Genomic DNA, 7,083 nt, shown 5'->3' on the forward strand with positions numbered 1-7,083 from the left:
AAAAAATAGATTAATATATAATATGAGGTTAAAAGGGATTAAAGGAATATTTTTAAATGTTTCACTAGATTTCATTAGATTTTGTTGGATAAGAACCAATTTTAAAATTTCCCAAAATTAGGGCCTCCCCGATGGCAGAGGGGTTGAGCGCTGGGTTGTGAAGTTACCCCTAGCCTTTGCAGTGCCCGTTCCATACCCGGCCACTGGGCGAGGGTCCCACATGGCACGTAGACCTCTTCTGCCACCGGCTGGCTGCTCCCCTCAGCAGTGTATTCGTCAGTCTGCCTGTCTGCTCCCCACTCTGGCTCTGGTGACTTCTCTCACCCTCTTGTGCTTCTGACTATACCCAGTGCTTGTATAAATAAATAAATAAATCTTTAAAAAAATAAATAAATAAAATTTCCCAAAATTAAAAGCATGTTCCTTTCTTTAGCTACATATTATATGTTATTTGTATACCATTATGGGCTAATTTCAGCTCTGAGCTTAGTCTTTTTCACTATGACATCCATGTTACTCATATCATGTGGGCTTTGGCCCCATTTTGGAGATGTTGGCTTTTATTCCAAGAGGTACTGGTAGATTGGGAGATATTGGAATGTTTTGAGCAGAGGAGTGTTATGATCTTTGCATATATTTTTTCAGTAATCAAATTGCTTGCTGTGTAGTTAGGGTAATATGAAAAAATGAAAGTAAACAATATAATGTTTTTGAAAGTGAAGTTGTGTGCACTGGGATGGAAGCATTGTAAGTGGGGAGAGAAAAGATTTTTGGAGCTCTCGAAGGCAGAACAGAAAAATGTTCTAACAAACATATGAAAAGGTGAGATATAAATATTTTCAAGATGGCAACTATGTATTATTCAATTGAGTAATTGAAATGATATTGCCTTTTACTGAGATAGTTTTTAACATTAATTATACAAAGCTGTAACAAATGCTTTAATTTTTTTCCTGGGCTATGATCAATACTTTAGAATATTTGATAATTGAATAACTAAATTTACTAAAGGTAAAGTTTACTCAAAAGCTACATGTATATGGGAATTCAGAACATGATCCAGTGAATTCAGCAAAATAACAACCTATTGTGATGTTATGTTTAACAAGAAATATATATTTAAACATTTGAATGATCAAAATATATTCTTCTGAGTTTCTGAAACTATCTGAGGAAGGGGGCTTTTCAAGGGAAACAATGTGAATACATAGCAGGACTTTCAGTCCCGCACAACTTTTTCCACAAGGGGATTGATGCTAAAGGTTGAGCTCAGTAGTCAATGGCTGATGAGTCAATTGACCAAGCCTGTGTAGTGAAGTCTCCATAACAGCATAAGAGCAAAGAGCTTTGGAGAACTTCTGGTTAGGCAGTATTTGGAAGTATTGGGAGAGTGATGTACCTGGAGGGGACCTGGAAGCTCTGAACCATTTCTGCCTCCCTCACACTGTGTTTCTCTTCATTTGACTGTTGTTTCATATACCTTTTGTAATAAATAAGTGATCTGGGTTTCTTGAATTCTGTGAGCATTCCTAGCAAACTAATGGAATCTGAAGAGGCAATTATGGCAACCTCTTATTTATAACCATGACAGAAGCACAAGTAAAAACATGAAATCTGAGGTAGAGGTCATCTTGAGAACCTGCAGTCTGTGGCAGGTTGACCAGAAGTGCATGTGACAGCCTGGGCTAGTAACAGGCATCTGAATGAAGGACAGTGTTGGTAGACTGAGCCCTTAACCTGTGGAATCTGTTGCTATCTCCAGGTAGACAGTATCAGAATAGAGTTGAATTCTCAGACAACTTGCTGTTGTTTGAAGATTGCTTATTGGCATGGGAATATGTCTACATAGTCACACTGAAATTCAGACCAGGAATCCTAGACACCTTTTAAAAGAGTACTTGCTAGAGAAAAAAAAAAACAAACAAACAAACAAAAAAAACAAACAAAAAAAAAACATTAGTATCACTCAGATATCCCCATATGTTCCTTGCAGAATTGTGGTTGGGTAATTTCAAAGTGATTGACTTAATGGTTCATTCGATTCTTACAGTGTGTCTTAGTTTTCTGTGGTTGCTTGAACAAATTACCACAAAAGTTAGTCATTTAAACCAGTACAAAGTAATTGTTTTGAAGTTCTGGAAGCTAGAAGCCTGAAATCAGTTTCACTGGGTGAAATGAAGAGACCTTCAGTATCACCCTCCTCTCTGAGACTACAGAGAAGTTGTTCCCTTACTATTTCCAGATTCCAGATCTGTATTCCTTGGCTCACAGTTCCTTCCTCTATCTTCAGAGCCAATAGGGTAAACTTTTCAAATTGCTCTCTGCTACCACCACATTGCATTCTCCTCTGTAATAAAATTGTGTGCTTCTCTCTTTACAAGTACACTCATGATTGCATTTAGAGTCCATTCAGATCAACCAGGATCATCTCCCTCATCACAGTATCCTAAATGTAATCACAGGTGCAAATATCCTTTTGTCAAATAAGGTAACATTCAAAGATTGTAGGGGGCCTCCCTGGTGGCACAAGACACAATCTCTGGAGCTATTTGCAGCCACTGCAGCATGAGTCCTATCCCCGGCCAGGGAGCTACCCACATGGTGCAGCAGATCTCTCCTGACTTGCCTGCTGCTCCCTTTAGCAGTGAATTTCAGTCAGTCTGTTCCCCACTCTGTGGTGAATCCTCTTACCCCCCACACCTCTGCCCTGTAACCCAGTTCTTGTATGCATGAATAAATAAATCTTAAAAAAAAAAAAACAAAGATTGTGGAAATTAGGACATTGATATCTTTTGGAGCCATCAAAAAGGCTGCAACACAGCCTTTGTCCTCTGCTTTCCTTAGCCTGGTGTCTTGCACCTCAGCTGTCATCCCCATTGCCACATGATGGCACGTCTCCTAGGAAGTACACGTAAACACTCACATTCTTTAGAAGAAAAGGTCCCATCTCTGTGTCTTTATTTATTAGCAAGGAAACTTTTCCCAGAAGCTCCCCAAGAACCTTTCTCCATATCCCAAGAGGAATCTTGCTTGTTTATTTTCAAACAAATCATCAACTAGGGACCATGAACAATTGCATTTATTAGAAAAATAGAAGATCAGACTGTGAGGTGCCATTGATATTAGGTAAACAACCAACACTCTCTTACATTTCATTAGCAGTAGCTTGACATTTTCATACCAAGAAAATTTATTTCATATACACAAATATATCTGGGGTTTTATGAGTGTGTGTGTATGATTTCTTTGTTAAGATAATTTATCATTTAACTATGACACTAGCTAACATTAAATCCTTCTTGTTGACATTTACCCTTAATAATCTTGGCCCTTATTCATTATATTTCATCATTTAAGGGGTGCTACCTTTTGTTTTTACTCTAATCTTAATATATGTCAAACACCATGGATGCATTTTATAGACATTTTTAAAGAGCCTATCTCCCTATAGCCTTCTTGTTTAAAACTGAAAATAGTGTGTTAAAAAGATTAGTCTAACATAAGAGTCAACAATAACTTCTTGGGTTTTTTTTTTAATATTTTATTTTATATGATTCTTACGTCAATTTTCATTTTTGCACATTGTATGCATTTTCATCTTGGTTATATACCCCATACAATTGCACCCCCCTTATTTTGACCCTAATCCTTCCTCTTCCTGCCCCTAACCCCTCCTTGTTGTCTTAATCCATGTACATGTTGTATTGCATATTAGTGGGATCTGTCATGTTAAACATACAGAAGAAAGCAAAAAGAAGCTTTTCAAAATTACACTTCTCTGTGATACAACTACAGCTTTCTCATGTAGTACTGCAATCCTCAAAACAAATGTCTGACATTCTCTTTCTTTAGTTGGAACCTGATTTATGGCTTTATGACTGCATCAATGCCTCCTTTAGATCATTGCAGTTTGAAAAAGAGTAAAGCAACCAGCTTAAGATTGTCTTTGTTAACAGTTCTGGAAAAGTAATAACCAGCCTGTCATACGAAGGGAATGAGATAGAAGAGGCACTGAAGTGGGGGGGAGAGAAAAATCTTCATTTCTATTGAATAAGTTAATAGTGTTTTGGATGCTTTATGATGTGCAATTTACTAGTACAAGCAACTAGCAATCAGTGTTCACTGTTGTCCTTCTACCTCACCTTTGGAAAAGCTCCTAGATTTGATACAAATATTACAAGATCAGTAATGTAACATGACTGTCCTATCACAATGAAAGATTTAGCAAATAGCTTTTTTGCCCTGCAATTTTAATAAGAGACAAGGTTTTTGGTAAGTTCAAATTGACTAGAATGCCTGCTTTCAAATTCTTCTGATACTAATCAATACTTGAAAATCTAGCTATAATCTTATTTACTCTATCCCTTCCTCAATACCCATGTGTGCCATTTCTCTAAATACTCCTTATGTTACATCTACTCTCTTACCCATTGTATTATACGCATTATTAAAAGATATCTGTGTATCTCTTATTTACTTGACTATTATTTATTAAACTTCATATTTATATATAGAATGTCTTTCATACAGCAGTTACTTTAAAATACTTACTGAATAATAGTTTGGTTCCAAATTACATTGTAAGCTTTCCTGTTCTGTTCTGATTAATTCCTGTAATGAATAAAGAACAATTTCAACATTATAAAGTTTCTTTTTTTTTTTTTTTTTTTTTTTTTATAGAGGCATGTTCCATTTATTTATTTGTCTGCTTGTTTGTTTGTTTTGTTTATACATGCACTGGGTACAGTCAGAAGCGCGGGAGGGTGAGAGAATTCACCAGAGTCAGAGCAGGGAACAGAGCAGGCAGAAGGACTGAAGTACACTGCTGAGGGGAGCAGCGGGCGGCAGGAGGGGTCTGCGCGCCATGTGGGACCCTCCTCCGGTGGCCGGGGAGCAGCCGGGGATCGAACCGGCGCCGCAGAGGCCGCGGGCAGCTTCGCAACCCAGCGCTCAACCGCTGCGCCACCGGGGAGGCCCAAGTTTCTTTTTTTTTTAAAGATTTATTTATTTATACATGCACTGGGCACAGTCAGAAGCGCGGGAGGGTGAGAGAATTCACCAGAGCCAGAGCAGGGAGCAGAGCAGGCAGAAGGACTGAAGTACAATGCTGAGGGGAGCAGAGGGCAGCAGGAGAGGTCTGCGCGCCATGTGGGACCCTCCTCCAGTGGACCCTCCTTCGCAACCCAGTGTTCCACCGCTGCGCCACCGGGGAGGCCCAATTTCAACATTATAAATTAAATATTTTCTTCCTTTTTTTTTTTTTTCTTATTGTAGGCCAGGTAAGGTCTTAGTGCTAATGGAAACAAACAAACAAACAAACAAACAGAAAACAACTTTGCCAGGTTATTTTCACTCATTCTTCAATTTCAGACAAGTAAATTTCTGATTATTCTGCCTATAAATGTTTCCAGGATTTCGTTTGCTTAAGTACCATCTGTTGTTAGTCACATTAAGGTGAACACAGTTCTTTCTCCATGCTCAGCTTTCTCAGTGCTCAGCAGACCTGCACTGTGGTCCAAACCCAGTAGGTTCATGTTGAATAGAAGCAGAAGTTATGGTACTATGAAAGTTCACACATTGGCTTTGAAAATAGAGGAATATGCCATATAGAAGTCATTAATAATTATATAAAACAAATAAATAAATTTCTTATAAATAAGAAATTTATAATTTTTTTATAAATAAGAAATATGTTTGTTAAGAGCTATCCAAGCTTTTTGTGAAGCTGCCTCTGTTCTCTTATGTTTTACCCTTCATTCTATGGACTCTGTTAAAAGCTACAATGAGGCGTATTAAAAGTTTGTTCATTTGAACGAAAATTGATTCCATTCTGGTCTTGCCAAACTGAAAGTGGGGAGGAACACACCACCTAAAGAAGTTTGGAAAAAGACATTCATAGAGGAAAGTTGTAAGCAAAAAAAAAAGGAAATTATTGATTTGCTGTTCTTAAAGCCTATTTGTTTTTTGTGATTGGTTGTCCTTTGATTTTATAAACTTCAGGCATGTAAGGATTTAGATTTACGTTGGCATGCATAGTCCACCATAGCATCAGAGACACTTCAGTCTAATAGCCTTCCTTTAAAATTAATTTAACAGTTCCTAAGTTAATCCTTTTCTGGCTATATTTTCAACTTTGAATCAAATTTAAGATTTGAATCCAAATTCAAATTTGGTTTTCCAGCAACTGCAAGAGACCGACAAATCAAATATATATATATATATATATATATATATTTGATTTGTGTGTGTGTGTCTGTGTGTATAAATGGCAGTTATTTTTCAGAGTATGTGAGTATTACCTTGGTTATTCCACATCACATATTCCAGATTAGGTGTATTAATGATGACTTATTTATCATATAGTCAGTGTCTTTGAGCACATGTGAAAGCACAATTGAACCCTCCTCTCTAGTACCTATATTCTTACCACACTAATTTTGTATTTCTGAAAGAAAATCCTCAAGAAGGAAAGATATATTTTTAATTTCCTAATTCTAATCTGCATTTTTGCCATGTCTATATTATAGAAATTGTGAAGTAAGATGAGACAGTGATGAAGCTTTCATGCCAGAGACATTTTTAAATACCAGAAGCCTGTCATTACTGCAGAGTTTCAATTTTCTCCTAATTCTCTAATTAGGTAGGCCAATAACTGTTTATCTTAATCAAATATTATCTTGATATCCTTTCTTCATCTCCAGAGGATCTTGTATTTGTATGCATCACATTTTATCTGTAATGTACTTTTTATGAATTGTAGATTGTGTTCTTTCATCCTACTCTTGAACTGGAAGTGAGTTCTAGTTTGTGAGCCTGAAAACAAAAGCTAAATGGTTTTGCTTCTCTGCTGGGACCACTGAGTTAATAGGTAAAATGATGTTTTAAATTCTGAGATGAATATTGGAGAAACATATATAAGAATTGTTAATTGTATTAGTATTCTTAAAACTAATAACTCAGCAGCTAATTGAGGTATTAGTACAACAAAGTGAACTTTCTTACTTTCTTTCTACAGTAATTTTATCTGGATAATACACACCAGTTTTGTTTTTCTTAAGTGGTTATGGAAGTTTTGAGTCAATT

This window comes from Talpa europaea (genome assembly GCF_964194135.1).
Source record: "Talpa europaea genome assembly, chromosome: 7".
Lineage (NCBI taxonomy): Eukaryota > Metazoa > Chordata > Mammalia > Eulipotyphla > Talpidae > Talpa > Talpa europaea.